At 43.0% G+C, this 26,510-nt stretch overlaps 1 long non-coding RNA gene across 2 annotated transcripts in view; it reads left to right on the top strand.

The window, feature by feature from the left end:
* The window catches only part of LOC130592955 (uncharacterized), a 63,376-nt gene extending 43,615 nt beyond the window's left edge, over positions 1-19,761 (top strand). The window contains exons 3-5 of one of the 2 annotated variants that reach the window (XR_008970716.1): positions 5,519-5,587; positions 11,364-11,471; positions 18,346-19,761. This is a non-coding gene — a long non-coding RNA (uncharacterized LOC130592955). The remainder of the gene's footprint in view (positions 1-5,518; positions 5,588-11,363; positions 11,472-18,345) is intronic. The other variant, XR_008970717.1, reaches the window with a different exon arrangement.
* Positions 19,762-26,510: the final 6,749 nt, after the last annotated feature.

The raw sequence follows: 26,510 nt of genomic DNA, 5'->3' as shown, positions 1-26,510 counted from the left end.
ACAAAACCCCTGCCAGTTTCTACTAAGAGTCACCAAACACAGAAATCACTGCTGAAAATCAGAAGACAAAATTACTTTCCCATGGAGAGGTAATAAGTGCATTTCATGATGGGCAGAAAAGCCTGTTAGGACATTTCTGGTTCTGGGAATTTTCAGGGTACGGAATTAACGGAGACATAAAATGAAGGCACTTGGACAGGATAAGAAACTCGAGTTACTTTTACCAATATGCAGTGTGATAGGCTCAGCAGCTGCTTTTCTGGAGCTCTTTTTAACCAGGATTGATTCTCTATGGGTTAAAGCTGGCTCCAGGTTTATCATTTGGCTGAGAGGGTGAGTCTTATTTTCAGAATGAGAAATTTTCATTTAGATTCATTTAGTCAGTGCAGCTACTTCAGTCTCAATGTCCACTATAGCAGGTTGGGGCTGTGCACGATGGCAGGGATGTGTCCTGTGTCCTACACTATCCTTTTTCCTTACACAGGAAGAAATTAGTGAGGATTTCTTTTCCAATGTGAGACACACAAGTGAGCTCCAAGAAAGTTGTATAGGGTGGCATTGCCTCTCACCTGCACTCAGCATAGGCTAGGGAGACTACAGGGTAGCTTGTTGCAGGGACAGTATTTAACTTGCAGCTTTACTGTACAGAACAGAACAATTCTTAGTTGATTTATTTTAGTGTCCTAAAAGTCTCTCACACCAGATGCTGAGACGTTTTTGTGAGCAGAACCCAGATGGATCCTTTCACCCCCAGGGAGTTTATGGTGCCAGACTCCAGTCTTGCCAGTAAACCCAATAGCCAGCCAACCCTGTGAAGTCAAAGTGGCAATTTAGGTATTCACAGCTGTGGATGAGTACATGTTGTTTGCAGGATCTGGGTCTTCCTCTTGCCCCTTTCTTTCAACTTGCTGGGCTACTGGAAGTCTTTATGTGTGTGGCAGGTTGCTTTGCCTTACACCGTTTAGATGAGACCCCTGAGACTGGCTTGAGTATGGGAGCACAGTGACTGCAAGTCAGTTCTGTGCAAACACAGGGACTGTTTAGCTTCCCATGAAGTACTGGGGTCTCTGTGCTTTGCCCAGGCATTGTTGATCACCTACTTAGGAAGCAGTGCTCTCTAATTTCTGGCCTTTACCAGGGAAACCGTTGATCTAACTGGCAGCTCAAATTTATCAGACGCTGATCAGATGCACGTTTGCTGAAGATAAAGGTCTTTTTGATCAATTGCATTGGGAATTTCACCTGGAATTCAGTACACACACAGTCTCTGAAGGCAAAGATTTTCACTGATGTTTATCCTGAAGTATAAATAGCCTTTGACTATAATTTAATCCTTTACTAATACATAATATTAGTATATATAATATAATATATAATCCCTTACTAATCTGCAGTCCTGTCTTTTCTGTACGTGGACAATATTTCTAAGTAAGGGCAGGTTATTAAGTTCAGAGTCTAGCAATGATTATGCTGCTGGTTACTTTCCTGCTTACAACATGTAGCCTTTCCTCTCTTTCCTCCTCAAAGGGATTTAGTTCTGATGGAGACACTTTTGTACTGAAACAGTAATCATGCTATCATCTGTTGTTCACTTATTAATGTTGTTAATTCTCTTCAGGCATATTTTTCTCATTTTGGTTGGTGCCATAACACTTCATTCTGTAATTCACTTGTTTTTTTTCTCCAACCTTATTGTAAACAAGGATTTTAATCTCTGAGTTAAGGAACATAAATCCAACTTTCTGAAAGTAAAAAATGATGGATTTTATAGTTCAGTTGATATTTAGAATTAATAAACTGAAGAGACTGCAGAATGCTTAGCATCTCTTAAAATCAGGCTTTAAATTTTCCTCATACTTAGAAGTAAGTATTATAAAGATTTACTTCATTTTTTGGGGCTTTTCACATGATGTGCATTAAAATGTAGCCATATGTAAGGTGCATACCCAGGGCAAAGGAACAGGGGTCACCTACAGAACAGATGGTCCCATCTTAGGTGACACCAGCATGCAAGAAGCTACAAGGGTCCTATGAAAGAGGCAATGTAGCAGGAGCTCCCAGTGCCCTGCCGTGGTGATGGGCGCTGTGTAAGAACTGCCAGCTTGTGAGGAGAAAGGAGTTTACAGCTCAATGGCACATTGGGGTCACCATTACTGGAATGGTAAAAGTGTTTTTTTTTTTGTCCTGCTGCTGCTTTAAAAGAGAAAATGAGGGAACAAACAGAAGTCCAGAACTGAAAAGGACAAAGACAGGGCCTGGACAAATGCTTTGAAGGCTGGAGGAAATGCTTTCAGTGAGAGACTTTGAGAACTCAATCTGCTTACCTGAGTAAAAAGAAGACCAAGAAGGGACTTGGTATCACAGCAAAGCACCTTCACAAAGGAACACAAATCTCTGGAGGTGTAACCCATGCCAAATTTGCTGCTGAATTATTCTTGGCTCCTTACTCCAGTCTGAAACACTGGTCTCATTTGAGCCCCAGCTAGCTGAAGAGCCAAGAGCTATGAAGTTATTTTCTATTTCACTTTGATGATTTGGTATTGAGAGGGGATATTCCCCAAGGAGAGGTGAAATCCTGCCTACAGCTCATAGGTGGACATTTATTGCATTTGGTTTATTGCAGGTAGGAGTTCCCTCCTACACTGCAATCAAGCATGCAGAAGCTGTGGCACAGTAGAATACTGCTTGTAGAAAATGCTATTGCATTCAAGCTCCTGTAAAAGGCTTCTCTGATAAAAGATATCCTAAAGAAGAGTGTTACTGTGCTATTATATGAAAAGAAGCTTGTTCTGGAGCCTTCCTTGGCAGGCTGCAGGTTGTAATGTTTTCTATCTTTTTTTTTTAACCAGAATTATCTGCACAGGCAGTGACTTTCCTAGTGAGCCAGGTGATTTTCCTGGGCTTCACAAGCACAAGTTGGTCAGATGTCCTGCAGAACCTCTTCTTTTCCTTGCTTTTCTTCCTGTGCATGTTGGCTTTAAACCAATTCAGGAGCAGTATAATATTTCTCATTACCCTTACACATGTGGCTTAAAATTTTGTGGCCGTGTTAATAGTCAATTATGTTTAAAAGATTCTTTAATCACCACCTTGAAGCTTGAGGCTGGAGATACCAACGGTGATTTGAGCTGGTATTGCCTTTGTAGAAGAGTTTTCTCTGATACAATAATCTATGAACACCAGAAAATAAAATAGGTCTAGCAGTTATGCATTGCATGGTACTGAATGATAGCTCAAAAACCTAGTGCAGAGAAAAATCTCAAGTTGGGCCCTTCTCATTTGTTTAACTAATTTCATTTGTTTCATAAAGTTTAGTCCTTATTTTAGTGCAGATCAGTACTGCATCAGTTTAAGTGCTTCAGTGAAGTGTTTCTTAATGGCTCAGATTTATCTCAGCACATCAATGGAGGTGTTCACAACTTGCTGAGCAATCTGCTGGCGTTCTGTGTGCATGTGCAAGTTCTGTTCAGCACAATGAGAATCTCCACTGAGATTTTGGTGTACTACAAATGTCAGCAGGTGAGGAATATTTGGATGAGGCCAGTTCAACAGGCAAAAGGTTATTGGAACGGCCTTAAATACATATTGGCCGTTAGGTGTGGAACCTGGATTTTATGATAAGGTCTCTAGTTTTGTTTTATTGGGCTAGGGAAGACTAGAAAGCTGTTATGATTTTTTTTGCATCTATTTTATAACATTTCAAAGTATTCCAATGAATCACGTTTGAAACCTCCAAGATTCACATTCTCAGCGTCCTGTTTCATCTTTAGTTTTCTAGACACATGGAACTCTTGGTCCAAGGTTCCTAAGGTGACCACAGACATGTAAGCCTTCTTAAAACAGGAATGAAAATTGCTCCTAAAAATGGAGTTAAGAATTGGAATGCTCCGGATGTTAGCTGTAGCTCTGATGGATTAGTGGAAGGACTGAAGAGGTTACTGCTATTAATGCATCAGCACTTCAAAACCCCTCATTTCCCTGCCTGTAAAGTGAGCATTTACCCACCTCTCAGGCTGCTATACAAACCAAGCTCAGGCCTTTGAGAAGTTAACAGGGACATTTGCAAAGCATTTTCTTGTTTATAGGCAATGTCCTTCCCTCCCCTTCATTTCACAAAAGAGGAACCACTTCAGTATCATTAATACACCAGTTACCCAATAGGAATCTAGTGATTCTGACTCCAGAAAGGTTTGAATAATTCAGTGCCATTTGCTATGTGCACATAAACTGTGACTGAGGAAGATCTGATCCATAAACAGCCTCATCTCTATTTCCTCTTCCTCTCACAACACTGCTATGTTTGTTTAAATTTGTTACATTTCCTGATGAGGAAGGAAAGCAGCCATGCAGCATGAGATGAGCCTCCACAGCCAGTGGAGTACTTCATTCTTCTGTTCACCAAATATCATTTTCAGCAAGTTGCCTCTTCTACTATATGGAGTTTCCTTGAGATACTGTACATGTATGCAACACGCATGTGAGTGTATTAACAGTTAAAACCATATTACTGGTCTTTTGATTTGTAGTTTGCTCATAACAAATACAGGTTTTCCTCCTTTCAGAGCAGTCTGCTTCCAGCCTGTGCAGCCAGAGATGCTGCTAACAAAAACTAAACCACTACCCAAGGAGCGGTAATGAATGTGCCGGGACATGGTCTCAGTGAGCTGCAGAAGAGTGGATTTATTTCTCACTTGTTCCCTGGAATTATGTAGGTTTTGTTGCACAATCACTACTGACAGAGATGTTACCAGGCTTTGGAGCTTTTTCTCTTAAACAGAGCTTGTTCTTTCCTTTAGGAAGAAATATCCCGGAGCAGGAGCCAGCCTGGAGAACACTGCCAGCTCTGCAAAGAGGGCTTGGGGATGAGTGGTCCTTCAAGGCTACCTTGCTGCTGGGTTTGGTGGTGGCTGCCACACGGCAGCATTTGCTTCTCAAGCTGATGCAGTGTAGCCCAACCTGTCTTTTCTATGTGGCATTTTTCTATCCTGTACAAGTTGCTGGGACACTTAAAATAGCAAAGATGAGCTTCTGAAAGGAAGAAAACATTAAGGAGAATGCTATTTCCACAGTTAACAAACATGAGAGACTGATTATGTGTTCTGCCCACCTCCCTCCTCCACACCCACACACACAGAGAAAAGGAGAAAACTGAGGGGAAAATAAAGCACCATGAAGACCATCAAACCTATCTGCACCCAGACTTGTTACACATGCGCATGCCAACAGTTTGTATACAATAACATATCTGGATGAAGGATTTTAGGATGTGTGCAGCCCCTGCAGCAAGTGCCTGAAAAGCATTTGTGATGCCCAGTCTTCATTTAGTGCATGCTTTTGGGCTTGTGAATGTATTATAGCTAAGACCAATACCTTCTTGACAGGGTCTTTTGATAGCCAGCACAGAAACAAGATGCAGATCATGACTAGTGCAAATCCTTCTTTCACATTGGAAGCTGATCTCCTGTAGGGGGTAGTTGTGAAATCCTGCTTTAACTCTTTTCTCCTTTTTGATTCTCAGGAAACACGGAAGTTCTGCAGGACAAGGCTGGCATTGCCTCCACACTGTGAAGCATCTTCATCTGTAAAGGTAGCTAGCTGTCTTTGCTAGCTTTGCACTTTACGGCTTTGCCATTTAAAACAACTCATTTTGTTAACTAACCTTTGAATTTTGGGTTTACACTTTCTCAAAAATCATTCTGGAAGTGGATAATAGAAATTAGTAAAGCAGAGGGGGTGGGAGGTGTTGGATAAAATCAAACCATGAAGATTTCACATAGGTGCTTCTTTACAATACTGTGGCCAAAAAATAAAGGCAGAAAACACTATTTTTTGGTATGAAAAATATCCAAGTAAATTGTAGAACTCACAGAAAGCTAAAAGTATGAAGTGTTTCATGTACTATACATGGCTGTTTTGAGCAGCTCAAAATTATTCTTTTAAGTAGCTAGAAGACCTTTAAAAGTTATTTCTTATTTATACGAACATGCTTCTGTGAAATACAGGAGTAAGAAGACCTCATTACTGAGCCAGGATCATTTATTAGCTGCAAAATGAAATAATCAAAGCTAACTTTGGGCATTGTTGTAAATACAATAGATGTACCTTTGCACTGGAAATCAGCAATATTTTCATCATCAAAGTAGATTTCAGGAGAAATGTTTCACATTACTGATGCCAATTCAGAGGAAAGCTTGAATTATTGAATCACAACTTTTGCATAACCAGCTTGTGTTATGATTGTGTATGACAAAACCAATTTGAGCTGCTGGGAAGAATAAGCATTGCCTATTTGCAACGCCTGAGCATTTAGTGCTTTCCCTCTGATTGTGCTTTATTGCTGCATAGCAGCTTCCAGGCAAGCAGGAACGAGCATTTTGCTGGGTAAGCAGGAGGTGGGCCTGTAACTAGTCACTTTCTTCAGAAGCACAATAAATCAAGGAAACTAAAAAGCAAAATCTCTAAGTTTGTTTCCACCAAGTTTCAATCAAAATAGCATTCATTCATCACAGTTACCTTGGTGAGTTTAGGTGGCAGTAACTGCAAAAATAGAAGTTTCATAATAACAAATATAGGGTATAAGAAACTCAGATGAGCGAGCTTTATCTTTCTGTACATGCTCTGAAGATATGGGTAAGATTTTAAGAAGTACATTGATCATTTAGGAAAAAAAAAAAATTGCTATTGATTTCCAATGGGATTTACACCTGTAAGTCATTTAGAGAGAGATTTTCAAGATGTATTTAAGTAGGTAAACATCTAACAGGATTGAGAGACACAGGGAGGTTATATTCTCAAGGGCTCTTTGGAATTTGCAGTGGCCAGCATCTAGCTTCCCCATCATCTCATTCAATGCTTGTCCAGGCTCAGGGCTACCCTGATATGACTGACACAGAGTTGGGCACTCATGTAAGGGAGTCCAAGAGATGAAAGAGCAAGAGACAAGATAAGCAGAAGAAAGGAATCAGCTATCTGAAACACCCACGAAGTGCCCATTCCATCCTCCTTGTTATTCATATGGCAATCTTTTCATATAGAAATCAAGGCCAATGGCATGAAAGGCAATATATTTTCTTTTTTAACATTATGGTTTTAGATAAATATTTCCTCAGAATATTTTCCTTTAAAATGGGCATTCATACCATTTTCAAATACAACTCAATTATAAGTTTTGATTTATTGTGTAAAATGGTACTTAATGTTAGCAGAAACATTTATTTTTAAATCCACCTATAAAACTTACTGTACACAGGGTTAAAATTTATTTGTACCTGAACTGCAAGTTAAGGTTCAGCAGGCTTCTACCATCTGTCCAACAACACTTATATAAGAAAAATACTCTTCCCAGTGCTGCATTGAGGCCGGGCATAAATTCTACAACACTTGCAAATGTGACAGAACTAAGCCTTGAGAAGAGAATATGAGCCTATTTCCTGACACAAGACTCCTAAAGTATCCACTTGTATCTCTGACTAAATCTCGTTTGCAAAACCCTCAAACACATGAATATATTCATATCTATTTTTTCTTCAGTTTAATCACATCACTGAGACTTAATGTTTCAAAAAAATCAACATCTTATTCCAAGAGAGAGTGCATTTCAAGGAAGTCTTTTTGTTTGCTGAAAACAAAAGGATGAAAACTTTTCCAGTCTTCTTAACATGACATAACTCCCTGTTTTGTCTCCTTTCTATGATTAAAAAATATGACATTTTCTGTTGCATTTTAATGTTGGCAAAATTGAGTACTTCACAGATATTTGATACTCTTTTGACACACCTTTCTAAATTAAATGACTCCTCTCTACAGTTGTTTGCTCCATCATGCAGTAGAATCATAGAATCAATTAGGTTAGAAATGTAAGATCCTCAGTTCCAACCATAAACCTAACACTGCCAAGTCCATCACTAAAGCATGTCCCTAAGTGCCACATCTACACACCTTTTAAATACTTCCAGTGACAGTGACTCAACCACTCCCCTGGGCAGCCTGCTCCATTGCCTAACTACCCTTTCTGCTTTTCATTCTTGAGGTTAGCCACATGGTTCCCAGCTTGCCTTTGATAGCCTCCTCAGCTGCAGAGAGCAGGCCCAAGCCTGGATGAAGAATTCCAGAAATCTGCTTATAAAGGTGGTGTAGAACCTGGTTTGTAGCCATGGTGAAAGGCTTAGTCTACACCTACTACTTAGCCACTGGAAAGCACCCCAACATTTAAGTGATCTCATTCAAAGTATTATTATTTACTTATTATTTCCAGCAGTTTTCTTCCTTTCATCTTATTTTGTAATCTGGGTTATGAGTGTAAAAAAAAGAAGTATGTATAACATTTAAGTGGGAAAGTCTTGAAAGTGGAGTCACATCCATGAATTTTAATTCATACGGGCAATTCAGCATGGCTTTAGGGAGAAAATAAACGATAACACTGTTTGGACACCAATAAAATGCAAGGTTTGGGTCTTCAAAAAAGAGCATTAGTCTTGGCAAATTAGCAAATCCATAATCTGGGGTTGCAACAGCTGTATCTTTCAAATAAAACTGCCAGTATTAATTACTAATACCATAATATCTCGGTGGATAAAGAGCTGGCTGGATGGCCGCACGCAAAGAGTTGTGGTCAATGGCTCAGTGTCCAGCTGGAGACCAGTAAGGAGTGGTGTCCCTCAGGGATCGGTGTTGGGACCGGTCTTGTTTAACATCTTTGTCGCTGACATGGACAGTGGGATTGAGTGCGCCCTCAGCAAGCTTGCCGATGACACCAAGCTGTGTGGTTCGGTTGATACGCTGGAGGGAAGGAATGCCATCCAGAGGGACCTTGACACGCTTGTGAGGTGGGCTGATGCCAACCTCATGAAGTTTAACCATGCCACATGCAAGGTCCTACACCTGGGTCGGAGCAATCCCAGGCACAGCTACAGCTTGGGCAGAGAAGAGATTCAGAGCAGCCCTGCGGAGAAGGACTTGGGGGTGTTGGTTGATGAGAAAATGAACATGAGCCAGCTTCAGTGTGCGCTTGCAGCCCAGAAAGCCAACCGTATCCTGGGCTGCATCAAAAGGAGAGTGACCAGCAGGTCGAAGGAGGTGATCCTGCCCCTCTACTCTGCTCTTGTGAGACCTCACCTGCAGTATTGTGTGCAGTTCTGGTGTCCTCAACATAAAAAGGACATGGAACTGTTGGAACAAGTCCAGAGAAGGGCCACGAGGATGATCAGGGGACTGGAGCACCTCCTGTATGAAGATAGGCTGAGGAAGTTGGGGCTGTTCAGTCTGGAGAAGAGAAGGCTGCGTGGAGACCTCATAGCAGCCTTCCAGTATCTGAAGGGGGCCTATAGGGATGCTGGGGATGGACTCTTCATTAGAGACTGTAGTGATAGGACAAGGGGTAACGGGTTCAAACTTAAACAGGGGAAGTTTAGTTTGGATATAAGGAGGAAATTCTTTCCTGTTAGGGTGGTGAGGCACTGGAATGGGTTGCCGAGGGAGGTTGTGAATGCTCCATCCTTGGCAGTGTTCAAGACCAGGCTGGATGAGGCCTTGGGTGATATGGTTTAGTGTGAGGTGTCCATGCCCACGGCAGAGGGGTTGGAACTAGATATCTTAAGGTCCTTTCCAACCCTAATTATTCTATGATTCTATGATTCTAATAGACTAGCAGGACAGGTTTAAGTATACCTGAGAGCTTTTACTCACATCAACCCCAATATTCCTTGCATCAATTTAAAGCCATTGCTCTTATCCAACATATTGGAAGAGATATCCTCTTCCTCTCTGAACTGGGCTGTATATCCTTGAAAACTGTGATCATTCTTTTTCTCCCACTCCCAGATTTCTTTTTCTTAATCTAGGTAACCTACAAATAAAAGATATTTTTTAAGTTATGTTCTTCACTAAGGAGAACAAGTTATTCTCCTTTGGATGCTCTCCAAGTGTGCCACATTGCTCTTAAAGTATAATATCCAAAATCAGCCACAGTGCTCCAGCTGAGGCTTGATCAATGATGGGTGGAAAAAGGATCTCCCCATGTGTCTTGCAATCTATACTTCTGTCTGTATCTCCCACACTTATGAGATTCAGGGGGAGTGTTGGCAACAGCACAGTTATGATTTATGTTTAGTATACTCCCAAGACCCTTTTCTGAAAAATGCCATTTATTTTTCATCCTCTATTGGAGGGGAATAATCAACTAACAAATGTATTGCATCTCATTTATCTTTATTGAATCTTGCCACTATTTTTAATCCATTTTCCCCAATCTTTTAAATTCTAAATAACCCCCTGTGTGCACTTGCAGTTTCCTAGCTGGAGTCATCAAGTTTAACTCCCACTCCCATTGCCCAAGTCAGAGATCAAACAGATCAGCATTAGAAGAGCCAAAATGTTTTTGATGCTTTGCTCCAGCTAAAAGGCCTGTTTCAGTGCCTGATACCTCCAGAAGGAACTAGCATAGGCTTCTACTTATTTCTTTCCAATTTCCCCCATTACTTACCAGTCTTATGTGTGTTATTTCTAGGCACTGGCATCAGGCTTGCCAATCTACAGCTATCACAGTCCTCTGCTTTTCCCATTTTCTTTTCCTGAGACTTACCCCATTTGCCCCTTTCCAGAACTTTACCCATCTTCAGAAATATCAGTCGTGTTCTAACACAACTTCAGTCAGTTTTTAAGTATTCTAGGCCCAGTTGATTTCAAAATATCTAACAGGCCAAGAGCATTTAGCTCCTCTTGAAGGAGATCAGTGGAACTAATAACTGCTTTTACAACACACTTTCAAATTGTGCAAAAGCTATACACTACTCATGGGATTTCATGTTCGACTTTTATGAGCATACATAATATAACTGAAAGTACACAAAATACTAGTGGGACTCTACACCTTCACTTTTTGGATGTATTCAGCAATTTATTAGTGTGTGAAGGGCACAAGATAGGATTGTTCAACAGCATTCATAAATTTAGATCAGACCCTCCTTGCAAGAATCAGGTTTCCAAATTAGCTGAGCACTACTCTAAAAGCAGAAACCCAGTTGTTTACTGCCAAATCTGTAGGCTATTGATGAGAGCAGAGATTGTTACTCCATGGATTGGCCTCCCCCCATATTTATTGACCAGTATCTAACAGCTGTATTATCACTCAGATTTCTTGCTTCGTAACATGACCCATGTCTGAGGCAATTCTATCAGTGACTTTTATTCCAGACATGAGAAAGGCGATAGGGGATGCTTGCAAGAATCAAGGATAACATCAGAACTCAGTTTAAGCATGTAATCTGCTTTACTCATGTATTAGGGTAAAGAGGAGAACTTAGCACACGTTTCTGATGACCATTACTACTGCCTGGTTACATGACGTTCCAAATACCTCCCTGCAGGTGATCCCGTCACCACTGACCACAGATACGTGCTTACAGTCTGATGGAGGTGCAGGTACAGGATGCTCCAAATCCAGGGAAGAGACATAGGAGAGACAAGAGGAAAACGTGAGTAATAAGCAGTGCCATCTAGTGTAGTGCAGGCATTCATTCACAGGGAAAGGAGCCGGCCTCCAGGCGTTGTTTAGACGTTAAGAGAGCCACAGTACTAAACCTATACACACCACAGAAGGGTTTTGATGGCAAATAAAAGTAAAAGATGCCAGAGTGGCTTTGTGCCTTTTGAGTTCTGCCTGATTTACACCCTGGTACCTCACCCCCCTTCTTTTATTTGGCTCTGTGCCTGAACTACAAAGAGTGTGTCTGCATAAGCCTCTCTCTAGATTTGAGCATTCATACAGCCAGATTAAGAGACCCATTTCAGCACTGTAATGACAGATGGTAAGAACTTGGTTGGAGGGAGCTACCAAACCAATTTGTGTACAGCACCTGGTACTGCAAGGCTTTAAGGGAAGCTCTAGCAAAATTTGAAGCTCTGATGGTACAGATGTCTTCACTGGTGAACAAGAACTCCTGCAAAAGAGGTTAACACACTCCCTAGTTTTAGGCATTGCCTGTCCTATACAGAGCTCTGAATTGCATGACAGCAAACTCTCTGTGCCTTATTGAAGTTTACAGTTGCAACATATTCAAGGACAAAAATACAGGTACACTGTGAAATCACATCAACTGCTATTAAAGACAATGGACACACACCACAATCAAATCTCTCACACAGGTCAGCAAGGATTGCTGCAGTAAAATAACCTTTGCATCAGCTGAAAATTTTCCACTCAGCAAGCATCTCCTCAGTCTTCCGTTTTCCAGGCTGACAGACTAACTAGCTGAAGAGACTACAGGCAATGCTTTCTGAGACTCTTCCTCAATGGACTAAATCAGTCACAAGCATAACTCAAAGCCAGCTAAAACAGGTAAGCCAAATCTCACCACCTGACTCTTCCCAGCTCTCTACCATCACCTAGATGGCAGACAGATCCCCAGTTTTGCATAACAGAGCCTTATCCTTAACATGACCCAGTCTCTTTAGCTCTAGTAGGCTCTCTCCCTTAAGTAAGCTGCTTGTTAGCCTTATCTCATCAGTTGGGAGACAGCTGAGTAGCTACAGGTAGAGGCTGAAGCTGTCATCGGAAAGCTCCATCTCACATATGGCCTGATGAATATATAGTTTTTTAAAGGTGTGGAAAATGCCCATCTTCCTAAGCACATACTTTGGGAGTTAGAGGTTACTAAGACACCAGATGAAATGATGTGGCCTGTGTTAATACAGAGCAGTGGAGTAGATGAGAAAGTGGCTTCTTCCTGCTTAAAAACTGGGAATGCATTTTGGTTTGAGCAGTACAAGAAATGCTTCAACTTGCGCCTGAGTTGTAAAACCGTGCGCCCTCCTACATGAGAACATTGTTGTCACAAAGAAACTGTCTCTTTAAAGCAAGAAATGTCTTTGAAAATGGTTATCTATAGGAATGGGCAAATTAAAGCTTTTGAAGTTTTCAGTTCTCAATTTGGGCTTCTAAAGTAATCACCTCTGCAGATATATGTGACTGTATACCTGTTGTTATTCACAAAACAAGTATTTGGAAGTGTACTGAAAAGTAGAAAAAAGCAGGAGCATGGGACAAGGGGATAGGAAAGGCGAAGCACGCAATAGCTGGGGGATCCCACCTGGTGCCCCTTGCAAAGTGGAGAACTGCAGCAGGCATTTCTTCTTGCTGCTCTGCTGCTCTCCTCTGCTATCCCGTATCTTTGCAGCTGTGCCTGGTCTCCAGAGGGCCTGATCTCTGGGCTGAAAAATGTTGGTTTAACACTTCACCTGCCTTGGGATAGGGAATGACAGCATCACCGGCTTTGGGAAAGGCAGCGCCTGGCGCCTGCATGCTCTGTAGCAGGTTTTCCAGTCTCAGCCCAGAATAAGGTGGCCTGACTTTTTACTCCTTTACAGCAACATCTTTGAGGGCACACGTCAATATTTTGGGCAATGTGTCATCTATTGAGAAATCTGGAAAACATGTGCCATATTATTCCATCATGTATGCCCTGTCAAAAACCTCATGATGAGGAAACAGAGTCAACTATGCCACTGTGAGCTCTTAGAAGCTACTAAGAGAAGGTAGCTTCATCCATCCTGATGCCTCAGGGACTGCCTGGTAGATGTGCCCTTGGATTTGGCACTGTGTATAGACTCAAGGTGCAAGCTAAACGTGGTGGTGATTTTTACATTTTATCCCTGTGTGATTTCAAAATGCTTCTTTTCCAGAGACTGTGTAAAGCAGCCAGGCACAGCATTCCCCTCAGAAATTCTGCTGTACAATAAATGAGTTTTACCTGTATTTGCTAGCAGCAATCTGGTTTTCAAAGCAGGAATCATAGTGGGGTGGAGGTCTCATAACAGGCAAAGCCCAATACACATCTAACACAGTATCGACAAACCTAAAATGTAGGTTCGTCTAGCAACAGTCATTCACATTAGAAACTGGAGCAAGATTCTGGGGCAGGGGCAGACAGGTTGATTGCAAAATTCCCATATAAAAAGCTTCTTTAAGTTAAGTGTGAAGTGTTTAAGTGTTAGCAGTGCTGGAGTCCAGCCTAGCAGGGGTCTGTCAGTGTTGGCCTGCATCAGTGGGGTTTTTCCGCTAACCGCGAGGTTCTGAGCGTGTTCATCTTAAACGTTCAGACCGCGCTCAATGCATTGAGCCCCCCTCTCAAAGAGTGCTTGTTCCTTGCTATTAGCAACATTTCTGGCTAAATATTTAGTGATCACTATCAAAAAACAAACAAACAAATAAAATCAGCTAGAGAAATAAAAAAAAAATTAAGTTACTGTGGATGTCCTGAGCAAAACTATGCAGGATGTCATGTCAAAAGCAGAAACTGCCTCAACAGCCCCCTGATCTGGACTCACTGTCTGATTGCCTCATTGACCCAATATTGCAAATAGTGAGGTTCTGAGTGCCTTTTTATTCCAAAATTTGCTGTTAGTTGTTAAAATACAGTGCAGATAGCAGCAATTTTCCCTCCTTCTCCTTCATCCTCCAAAGATGCTTTACAGTGTATCCCCACTTATTGCTCATTTTGCCACCCGAACACCTTCATAGAATTGACTGACTAATCTCTGCTGTTAATGCCTACCTGCAGTAGTCAGATCACTTGTATTTGAATCATGTGCACCCTGTGCAAGCTGAGTCCCATTCCTGTGTTTAATATGCTAGTCCAAGTGTAGCTCCACATTACAGTCATTTTGTAAATGAGTGGTTATTTTGGTCTTCAGAGAGGAAGGTATGAGAGGAGAATAGATTTGTTTTCTGTCACAGTGCTGCTGCCACCTAACTTGCACAGAAAAAAAAAGTGATACCCAGTGTCCACCTCTTCTTCCCTCACTTTTTGTTTGGTTGAAATTAACAATCTTCTAAAAATGCCTTCATTATGTCTTATTATGAAGTTAAGAAAAGCAGCTATGAGTCGATCCTTCTTTAGAAAGAGACAGTGCATGATTATAGCAAACAAATTTAACTTGATCACAGATAAAATTCATAGAAGGAGATACTCTGTGAACTAACTCACATGAATAGTTCAACCTGCAGATTCTTTTAACTGTTGTTTTTAACAGCTATTTCTACCCAGACCTAATGGGGAAGGGAAGGACATTACTTTTATAAAAAAATTTTTCATCTCATTTTGTCAAAAAAAAAACAAACAACACACCAAAAAACCCCAGTGAAAATATCTAACAATTGGTTTTCTCAGTTATGCTTTGAAGTGCATGGTCATTGCTTTTGTGTTATTTCTTTCTGTGCGTAAAATCAGTTCTATTAAGAATACTATTTGTGGAGGAAGAGTCGTAGCATTTTTGCTGTTGCAGCTCAAAGACACAAAGTTTGCAGAAAAAAGTAACCTCTTTAATTAGAACAACTGTTAGATTCATTTTCCAGCTGTAATACAAGACACTCCCTCCTCTATCTTGACTCTTTTATATAGCTCTGTATGTTGTAATGGCTTCAGATGAACTATACAGAACTGCCCAGAGCTACACTTTGAAGTAATGTTTATTTACAGTTCTCTGTATAGTTGGTCTCCATGACTTACCATCAAAACATCGAAAGGGTTCTCCTTTTGCTTGTGAGCAGTAATTTTCTAGGTCAAGTAACATTTGCATCGAGCACTGCTCAAAGACAGACACTCTGCTGGATTTAGACAGTACAGTTTGATGCAGTGCCTGGGAAGACCTTGGACAAGCACTGAAAAAAAAATTCTCTGCCTATTTTAAAGTAGATTTTCTCCTTCTTATTTCATACACGTCAGTGAAAGATGATCAGGAATAGAGACGTCCTGTTCAGAGGAGCTCAATGGTGTCTTATCTTACATTTAGTTCTGTATAACAAACTCAACGGAGAACTATTGATTGGTATTTTTTGGTGTTTTCAGTGTGGCAAATGTTGTCTCATCCATGCTTGAATCTGTGCTGGAAGTACCCAGTCTAGATGATGACCTTTGAATCCATATACCAGACAGAATGTCCAACCTGAACAGCTAGCATGTAGTTTATGTTATAGTCCATCAAACAAATGTAAATAAAGGGATAAATGTTTGAATCATACTTACTAGTTACAGCAAGAGATTATAGGACATAGGCAGATACGCATTAGCTATTTGGTGCAAGTTTATAGATCACAAAGCTGGAAAGACAATTTGTGATCATCCGTTTTTTTTTCCCATATTACACAGGTTACAGGACTTTCTTGAATTAGCTCCTGTAGAACAAGAGCATTTCTCTGAGAAAATCAATCATTTTCAACTTCAAAATGTCTAGTGATGGAGAATTCATTACAATCTTTAGTAAATTGTTCTAATAATGAATTACTTTCCATGTTAAAATGTGTCTAGTTTCAAATTTCACTGGTTCTTGTCAGACTTTCCCCCATTTAACTGAAACGCCACATTATTATCAAATTCCTACACTTCTATTTCTACAGGGAGTGGGGAAATTTATAAATTATAACCAGCTCTCCCCTTAACCTTGTCCTTATTAAGCTAAATAGATTGATCTACATAAGCCTCCCATTGGAAGACATCCCTTCCCCTCTTGTAGCCCTTCTCTGAACACATCTCTGCTTGCCACCAGTCCCTGATGATGGACCCTAGAAGTGAACACTGCTTCAGTCACCACTGCACCTCTGCTAATACAGAGGCAACACAGCTTTACTCTAAGAAATCCTGCACCAGAAACTGGGCACTGACCCTCTGACTTACATCCTTGGATTGAAAATTAACATTTAGCTGATTATTCACCATCAGTAACATTAGGCACTATTACTCTTGATTCATTCATTCACTCACTCATTCGTTCATTCAGTCATTTAGAGAGCCTTTATACATATGGACCAAACCCCAATACTTTAAATGTATATACTGAGCCTTGGAGCTTTTAAGCATAGTTATGCTGAGTCTGGAATGGGGCTGATGCGGCAGAAGTTGGGTTTAACAGAGAAATGGATTTCTTTGAAGAAGTGGGGCATGTCAACTGTTTCTCTAGATACACTAAACTGCCTCAGACATGGAGAACAAAACACAGCAACCCCATTAACAGACTATTTTTGATGTATACTCCAAGATCTGTGACAATTGCTTTGTTTCCCAGTCAGAATTTAAGATACTGAGATTTCTCTACAATACTCCACATGGTCTTTTAGGATGTGTCTCTTTTTCTCTTTGGGAATGGTACCTACATGGCCAGGACACCCGGCAATACCAGGGAGTATCACCAGAGTGATACCTGGAAAGGTCTTCTACCTTAGTTATCCTTTAAAATACATTTCAAGCTCACTCTTTAAAATGGACCAGTCAGACAACTTCTTGCATTGTATCTGTGATTTGGGAAGAATTTGAGAACAGAAATTTGAGTTTGTCTTCAACGCACCACAATTATTTCCTGCAGTAAGCTTGCAAACGTGCTGTCTGCTTTCTAGGGATACTGCATATACAGGTGGATTTATTGTATTTTAATTAATTCTTGGAGGCCTGTAGCAAGTGACAGGCTAAGTGATCACCTCTTTTAAGCAATCTGGATGTGTAAATCAAAACGATAGAAAGAAGCAAGGGAAACAGTTGGGCTGGCCAGCATGAGTCAATATATGACAGACAAGTTTTGGAATAGCCTGTTGTTATTTTTCAGTTTCCTCTGATTGATTAGCAAAATTAATGCATGAATTATTAAGTCACTAATATGTCAACAGGGAGCTTTCTGCCCATGCTAAGCACAACAACAGAGTGGGTGGTTACAGACTGAAAGTCTGGAGGCAAAGGCTGAAACGGTCTTTTCCTTCCCATTAGAGACTGGGAAGTACCGCGGCAGTACTTGACCTTACAGAGAGAGACCATACCTTTTTAAAAACTCAAACAAACCCAAAACACAGCAGAAACAGCGTGATAGCTACCTAAGCTGCCCTGCCTAGGGCCATGCCCATCTCTGCCTCTCCAGTCTCTAGCAGGACTAAGAGTAGTGAAGGCAAGGTGTTGCTTATGAAGGTGAGTGCATTACATGATGAGTAAAATTCCCCTACTGAGTCATTATTTCTCTAGTACGTAGTATCTGCACAACAAGTTGGACAGAACCTCAACACTACATATGGCTTTTTCACACATGAACACATTATCACATATTTGTTTGAATGGAGATACCTATTTCAGAAAACAAAGTACACCTCTGGTTCAAAAGCATGGCTGTAGGAAGTACAAGGAGCTCCAGTTTTACTTTCTTTCATAAGAACCTTTACGCAAGGTTCAGTTGGAAATAAATGAAGATATATAGAGCTTAACACTGCAAAATTCAGTATGTGTTAAACAGAGTGAGGACTTTGCTAAGGCAGCATTGTTCTCTTTAGGCTAGTGGTCATAAATACAAATATTCACTCTATCTTTCACATTTCAGGCATACCGCTGTCACTATTGAGCCTTGAAGCATTACCCAATGGGATGTTTTCTTCAGATGGCCTTTTCCTTTGGGGAAGAGCGAAATCAAAGAGAGAATATGCTGATTCAGGTGAATCCTTCAGGTTTTAGCAGCAATGGACAAGCTTCAGAGGCACCTTGGAGACTTGTAAGCATCCAAAAGATAAGGCACCAAAATCATTTTTGTTAAAGCCATTTTTGCATTACTTTATATACCAGAGAGTGGTCATTAAATGGCTGGGGACAGCAGACGGAGAAATGCCACTCCTGAAACAAAACAGGAATTTTTGCTGCCTCATGCTCCATCTCTACCTTTCTTTCCGTATCTCAGCTCAAAGTGAAGGGCTGTACCAGAGGGCAGAGTGGTCATGATGATGTTTACTGCCATCTAAAACTTCACTGTCATAGGACTCTTGACTGTGGCTTTTGTTCTGAGTAACAGGAACATGGGGTTAAGGAAACACACAGGCATACTGAGGTCTAAATAAACCTGCTTCTAACAGCAAATAACCTGCAAGGTCTTGGTATAGCTAAGTGCTATGATTCTGGCAGATCTCCAGAGACAGGGCACAAAGGGGCAGTCCTGCACTCATTCCTTGTTTTATTCCTGAGTGCTGTTATCTTTCACACTTAGTGTCTCCTTGCTGCACTGCTTGCGGTAGGACACAGCTGGTCAGAAATCAGTGTGTCACAACTGTTTTCCTGTTGTTGCAAACTATTGCAGATTTTTGTCTCTTTCTGCCCATTTCCAGGTTGACATAAAGGCTTGGGAGAGCCCTAGAGCATGGGGGAAATATGGAATATGTGTTCTGTACACTTGATTACTTAGAGTAGGTGGGACCTGTGAGGTCTTCAGGCCTGTATTGTTAAGCTGGGAGACCTGCAGGACACAATAGCAACTATCTCCAGCTCCCTATGCTGGTCATTCTCTACACATGCTTGGAAATTCTCTACTTAATGGATTAGCAGCAGTGTCCTGAGCCATACAGGTAGCAGGAACCTTCCTTGGTAAGGGGTTCTCTCCTCACTCCTGAGGGGTGAGGGATAACTCAGTCAGGCAGAGCACACAGAGAACAGCAGACCAGCAAACCAAACATCTGAACCAGGCAGAAGAACCCTACAAACCAAACCCAAACAGCTTCTCATCTCTGAACCAATTTTACAACTGTAAATTCATGGAGCTCTGCACCCCACTTCTGTTTATAAACCCACAGTTGTTCCCAGAATTCTTTTCATTTGATCAGTTTGGTTGATTGTGTTCACTTTTTGGAATTGATGATCTTTCTTTTGTTGCTATCGTTTGGAGTGGAGTTATACTGAGTAAAACTTATTCAGTTGTTTAACAGGAACACAGACCAGCATTAGGAGTGTGCAACAGATAAGCTGCATTTGGGGAGCAGGGAAAAGTCCCATGAGGGCAGATACTATTTATACTGTTCTGATGCTTAAATTTGATGCCAATGGCCCTGACTCAGTGTTTTGAAACTTAATTCAGGACATTGAAATGGCAAATGAATGTTACCAAGTCAAATGCGACCGGTAATGACAGCTTCTGAAAGGGCTCTTTCTTAATGACCATTCTGGGACCCTACACATATAACCACAACATGTGCACGATGTTTGCATTAAAAGATCATGGCTAGCTTGTAGTAAAACCACAGTGGCAAAAATTTGGGAAGTACTTTGAGCAAATTTCACCTGCGAAGCAAGGTCAAGGCGGTTAAGGAGCTGAAACCCACGAAATAGTGAAGCAAATAATACTTGCAATGAGAGGTGACACTCATTTCTTCTGTTTTGGTCCCTAGCTAGCAAATCTCTATAATGTCATGAAGTGCTAGGAGGACCCCATGCTTCTGATACAAAAGTAAAATTTGGATTTTACATCAGATGCAAAGGTAAAATTTCAATGGTATTTTATGCCAGGGAGAGATTAATGATGTATTTTGACATGCATTTCAGATTGAATAACCCTCCCTCTTCTTTTCTTCTTCCTCCACAGTTTCCCCCTGCTGTAAGAAGGACAGTGCCAGCAGCTTAACCACACTCCTCTCCACTGTTGGCTTTGTCTAGTAGTGCCTGACATGATGGCTATAGAGCTGTACCTGGAACTTTCCGGAAAAATTTCCAATTATCACATCTTCCTCCATGGCAGTAACATTAAGAACGCTAACAGAGATAGGCAGCTAGCATTTTCAGTGCTGCCTTATTAGTCCTGGCTTGGTTTAGACAACGCACTGGGTGATATCCCAGTAGCTAGTTTGTATTAGAGTTGCTCTAGCTGAGAAAGATACTTTACCTGTAGAAAGAATAAAACATTCTACATGAAAACCAGAAATCCTTTGTGCACACCTTCTCTGTTAGGATAAAAGCAAGCAAAGTTGAAGGTAAGGAATCATTATAACGTTAAAAAACATTCAATGCCCATATACAAACCTTAACACATTTGAAACATTCTTTTTTTCCACCATATGTCAGATATCTATTCACTTTTCCTTTCTTTATTACTACGTAAATGAGGACATTTGCATGAAAACAAGTACTCAGATTCTCAAAAGTTTGTCTATTCCTGCTTATATTTTCCTGCCTTGAAGGGAGCGGAGCTTTCTGTAGAGGGTACCATAACTGCTTCCAAACCAACGAGCTGTGATGAATAAGAAGCAGGAACTTTTTAAACAAAGACCCTGGTTTCATGCAAATATTCTCAGTAATAAAGCATGCAGTAAAAGAAATATGTGAAGTTATGTTTTGCAGAACTGCTACTTAAAGCAAAGCAGCTCTGTAGAATGAAGCAGAATCTGAATTTTTCTAACTGCAGGAAGGGAAAGTGAGTTTAAGTATTTTCCATAAGAGATTCCAAAATGTCTATAAACAAGATGATCAGAAGGCAAAGATGGAATATATCCCAATATTATTCTCATCAGCATCATCAACATCACTCTATGTGAAAAGATCCTAACCAGAATCACTGCACCATTCTCCTCTTTCTAGAAGAACATAACAGGCTCTTTTCCCCACAAGATTTAGCAATCTAATATGCTTTTCTAATCCATCTCTGAGTCATTGCCTTGGTCTGTCCCCTCTTACTTTTCCAAACTCAGCAGTAACTGATTGAAACGTATTGAAAAAAAAAACGTAGAGAAAAAACTGGAATCATAAACAATAGAGAATATGTAGGAAGCATTTATATTAAACAATAATTAATAGTTTAGGCTTTGCTTCATGACAGCTCACTCAGTAGATAAATCAAAACCCAGGAGGCATTCATTTGCTTGCAGTTTTCATCCTTGAGTACCATCAAGTATCCACTGCTCTAGTTTCTGACCTTCTAAGCAGCAAACACCTTGGAGTGATCATTAAGAACAACTTCCTAGAGTGGTCCTTTGCCAGAAATGTTGGTAGGTGTAACAGTGACTATTTCCTCCTCCTGGAAGCTGTGTCGCAGCAGATTCCTACCTCCCCAAATGCAACAGGGTGCTGACTATCCAACCACTCAGGTGATTTTGTCACATACCCAAGACCAAAGGAACACAGTGCAGACAAGCCCGTGCAGTGTGTGAACGCTGACTTTGGCCTCCACAGGCGTTAAGGCTGGCAATGCGCATTGGTGCTGCCATCACTGGGCTGTAAAGGACGTGACAAGAGACTTCCACTGAAATTCTCTTCAGAAGAGAGGAAAAGTGCTAGTAGATACAGAGTTTAAAGTAAGCCATTTGGAGTTGCGGTTTCTTTATTCCTCAGTGCATCTTCTTTGAGTACAGCAAGGATGATTTCCTGTCTGCACATAAAGCACACTTTCCATCATAACTCATGGACAAGGACAAGTTAGAAGTGTCAAAATAATTAACTATGCTGGTGAACAAAAAAACCCCAAAGACTGAAAATTCTTACCTTCAAAGGCTACCCTTAACTATCCTCTGATGCAAGCACTGTGCTGAAATGCGGTGCATGTTTTCTAAATACGCCTCTTAAGCAGAGGTTGGATGATAGATTTCAGGCAAAAGCCCTCTCTCTATTTTTTCCAGCAAGTTTCAAAAACTTGCCTGTTTCTTCTCATTTTTTTTCTATGGACTCAGTGCTACATCACCAAACACTGCAATTTCATCTAGAAACATTGATAACTTTAATGGAAGACAGTTGGGCTTGTTCAGCCCTGAGAAGGCTCAGGAGAGACTTAAAGCAGCCTTTCAGTACCTAAAGGGGGCATACAAGAGAGCTGGAGAGGGGCTTTTTACAAGGGCCTGTTAGTGACGGGACAAGAGGGAATGGCTTTAACCTGACAGAGGGGAGACAATAGACATTAGGAAAAAAATCTTCACTATGAAGGTGGTGAGACACTGGCACAGGTTGCCCAGAGAAACTGTGGCTGCCCCATCCCTGGCAGTGTTCAAGGCCAGGACAGATGGGACTTTGAGCAATGCGGTCTAGTGGAAGGTGTCCCTACCCATGGCAGGGGGTTGGAACTGGATGATCATTCATGTCTCTTCCAACCCAAACTACTCTATGGTTCTATGATTTTGCCTGAGACACCACTTTCTGTTGCCAGTGGACTTGTTAGGGCACATAATTCCAAAAATACAATATTTATAACTTATTCATGATTTATTTTAAACCTCTTTCACAGCCTGATGCACATGAGGCAATTTAAAATCGCCAAAACTCTGTTTTGCACCTAACACTTCATTACAACTGAATGTAAAAGTTCACACATCTGTTGGTGTTGTATTGTTTTGGGCTGGCTGCAGAGCAAACAATCCAGTGAAGCACAGAGTTGCCGTAGGAAGGCTGTCTCCAGATCAGAGGACAGGATCTTTCATTTTTTGATGAAGGCAGACAAGTTCTGCAGAATGCAGAAGAGCCTCAGCCCACGACATCGAAGGACCGGCACAGCCCCTCTTTCCAAGGATGCTAAGGGAGTTCCACCAGTTCAGCTGAGCAATGAGGTGTCACTAGAAGTCTTGACAGGAGGAGGGTCTGTGCAAGCCCTTTTCCTTCCAAGGAGATTCTGTGTTATTAAACCCTGTTAATTCTGATACCAAAAAGCCAGAGCAGTGAACCCAACCTCACATAATTTTCTTTATTTAACTATAAAGGACAATTTCATAGTCTCCAATGATTTAAATCTCAGGTGATTGGAAAATTGGAGACTAAAAATCTGCATTCTAAACTCACCATGGCAATTCTGCTGAAATTGCTACAGACAATGTAATAAGTATAGGTTATGCAAATATACTCCACAATGTATATCAATATAAAAGTGAAGTCATGGGCCATGCAATTTACCTTATTTAGATCATGTTTTTTATGATAAGCATAGTTTCTGCATCTTGTGCTGGTCCATTGCCTCTAAGACTTCTAGCCAAGGGATTAATGGAAGCAGTAGTAAAGCATCCGTACCTTCCACCAATGTGAATCAAAACCCCTAACTGTAAAACAATGAAACAAAGCCAGTTGTGTTAGATATTATGTTGGTTTCTGATCTCCATCCCCACTCCACACCACAGTTGGTTTTCGTCTGTTTTTTTTTTCTTCTCTCTCTCCTGTCATTAAACAGTTTGAAAACATAATGAATATTTCTGGGGGGTTTTAAAGCATGGTCCAAACTGGACCGAATTTAGGAATTTGTCTCTGCTGAGAAGGCATATGGCTCATATGATCCAAAGCAATACTCCCCGCTACGAAATTATTTTCTGATATACTAAAGCACTCCTACTTATTTCAAGCATTTCACTTATCTATGCCCTAACTGCCTGGATCACCACCCCTGGCTACCTCACATCTTCCTTTACCCCCTTGCTTCGAGAGCTTAGTTTGGATTCAGGCACAGCACAGTATCAGTGTGATTCGGAAGTTACCGAGACCCTCAGCAGGAGCTGGGTTTGAGAACAATTATCTGACAGGCTTGTTTAGCAGCACAGCCCAATCTGTGTTACGACCCTTTTTCTAAATGTAGATATAACAGCACATTAAAGCAGTGTTACATCTCACACAGCCTGCTGGGTGAGGGTTCAGCGAGGTTCCCCTCGCTCCCCTTCTGCACAGCAGTTCCTTTGTTACCGCCTCTCCTCTGGATCCTGTGATGGACGGGAGTCCCGCGCTCCTCTAACACTAAAATGGGGCTGCCAAGATAATTTATGGGCCCTGCGGCCAACAAAAACTCTCAGGCCTCCTTGGGTTATCTCTTAAGTCCTGCTTTTCTCCACCCATTGTGCCAGCTTGTCCTCTTAGATTTTACAGATGCCAGGAAAGGTTTGGCAACACAAACATCCCCTTAGTGCGCTGCTTTTAAACAACAGCCTTCTCCCGGCTTTGCCTGTGTCTGCAGCTGTGTTTCTAGACAGAAAGCAGAAAAGCAAACACAGGACTGGGAGGAGAAAGGAAAAGAGATGAAAGGAGAAGAGAGGTGACAGCGCCTGCAGCTTGGGTCTGGAGGGAAGATGGAGACCGTGTTGAGGTGCCCATGCATAGGGCTGGCCCATCATGGGCTGGCTGTGGTGCAGGAGGAAGACCTGCTCCTTGCTCTCTTAGCACTTTCACTTTTTGCATTAGAAATCCCGGCTAAGTGTTAACAGTTCTGCTGGCAACTGCAAGCCCATGGGAGCCTTTTCCTGTGGGGTGCAAGATGGTGAAAGCGGAGGATACTCCTCACTGCCCAGGCCTGTGCAGAAAAAATCCACCGCTGCCTTTGCACTAAGTCCTTCCAAGCCCCGAGTGTCTGGAAACCCAGGCACAGGCAGCATTTCTGCAGAGGACACCGAGGGAACGCCTAGGGCACCCCATGGCCCCTTTCCTTTCAGAGCCACTGATGACAAACGGGCATGTGCCGGGATGCCCTTCGGTTTTGGCCTCCCCCTCCACGCAGCAGCCGCACAAACGCTGACCGAGCCCGGAGGCGGCCGCTTGCTGCGAGGACCCACGGTGCGGTGCCCGCCGCAGCCCGGGATGCGATGATGCTGCCGCTCCGGCCGCCGAGCCCCCGCCCTCCCGCGGGGCTTCAACGCGCGGCTGCGCGCCGAGGAGCCGGACTGCGCGGAGGGTCCCGAAGGCGGCCGGACATGCGCTGGGGATGGGAGCAGCGGGTGCCCGAGGGGAGTGCGGCCCCTCCGCTCTGCCGAGCGGGGCCCGGGCCGCGGGGAGGCAGCTTCGTTCTCCGTTTCCAAAGGGAAGCCCGGCCCGGCGGCAGCCACGTGTCCCCACCGGCCGGTGCGGAGCACAGTGCGCGGGGCCGCCGCTCCTCCCCCGGTTCGCGGGATGGGCAACCGGACCGGGGTGAGGGGGAAAGTCCGCCGTGGGGCACGGAGGCCGCCAGCCCCCCGCCGCGGCCCTGAGCGCGTTTCTTGCTCCAATAAGCAATAATTAGGTCCTAAGCTAATGATGTGTCAGCTGATCCGCTCGCTCAGTCTGCGCACGGGAGGGGGGGGGGGGGGGGGGGGGGGCTGCGCCCGGAGCCATCGCCATGGAAACGCTGCCCTTGCCTCTTCCCCCCCCCTTCCCGCGGCCCGCGGCTGGCTCCGCGCCCCTCCGCTCCCGCGGAGGCGGGTGCGCCGCGCGCGCCATCCCGACATGGGACAGCGCTGCCCGTCACCGCGCAGCGCCGCCGTCGCCACAGAAACTTTTGTCCCGGCGGCCAATCAGGGCGCGGGGGGGGGCGCGGAGCGGCGCTGGGCCCGGCCCGGTGCGCCGCCGCCAGCCCGCCGCGGAGCGCAGCGCGGGGAGCGGCGCAGCCGAGCGGAGCCGAGCGGAGCGGCGGCCACCGCCGGTCGGGCCCGGGTCGGACGCGTGCCCCAGCCGCAGAGGTGCCGGCTGCGGGCGGGGGCGCGGAGCCGGGCGCTGGATGGCGGAGGCGCGGGCGGGTGCGGCCGCGAAGAGCCGACGAGAGGAAGAGCCGCGGCGGAGCCTTCCCCCCGCGGAGGGGGTGTCCTGCTCGGCGCGGCGGGGGAGAGCGCGGAAATCTCCGGCGTGAACTGGAACTGTGGCAAAGGGAGGGGGGAAATCCAGACTGCTTCATTTTATCTTCTTCTGCTCCCCCCTTTATAAAAAGGGGCTTTGCTCAGCATCCGCACGCAAACTTACTTGAATGCCTTGTAGCCAGTTTAGCCCAGAGACCAAAGGATACCCCGCGGATGCCCGAGGAGTCCTACATGTGTG

The sequence above is a fragment of the Pezoporus wallicus genome, unplaced genomic scaffold, assembly GCF_028554395.1.
Source record: "Pezoporus wallicus isolate ANWC-B61680 ecotype Strahan unplaced genomic scaffold, APGP_CSIRO_Pwel_v1 contig_227, whole genome shotgun sequence".
NCBI classification, from domain to species: Eukaryota; Metazoa; Chordata; class Aves; order Psittaciformes; family Psittacidae; genus Pezoporus; species Pezoporus wallicus.
The sequence above is the reverse complement of the archived record's forward strand: the minus strand, read 5'-3'. Positions and strand labels throughout refer to the sequence as shown.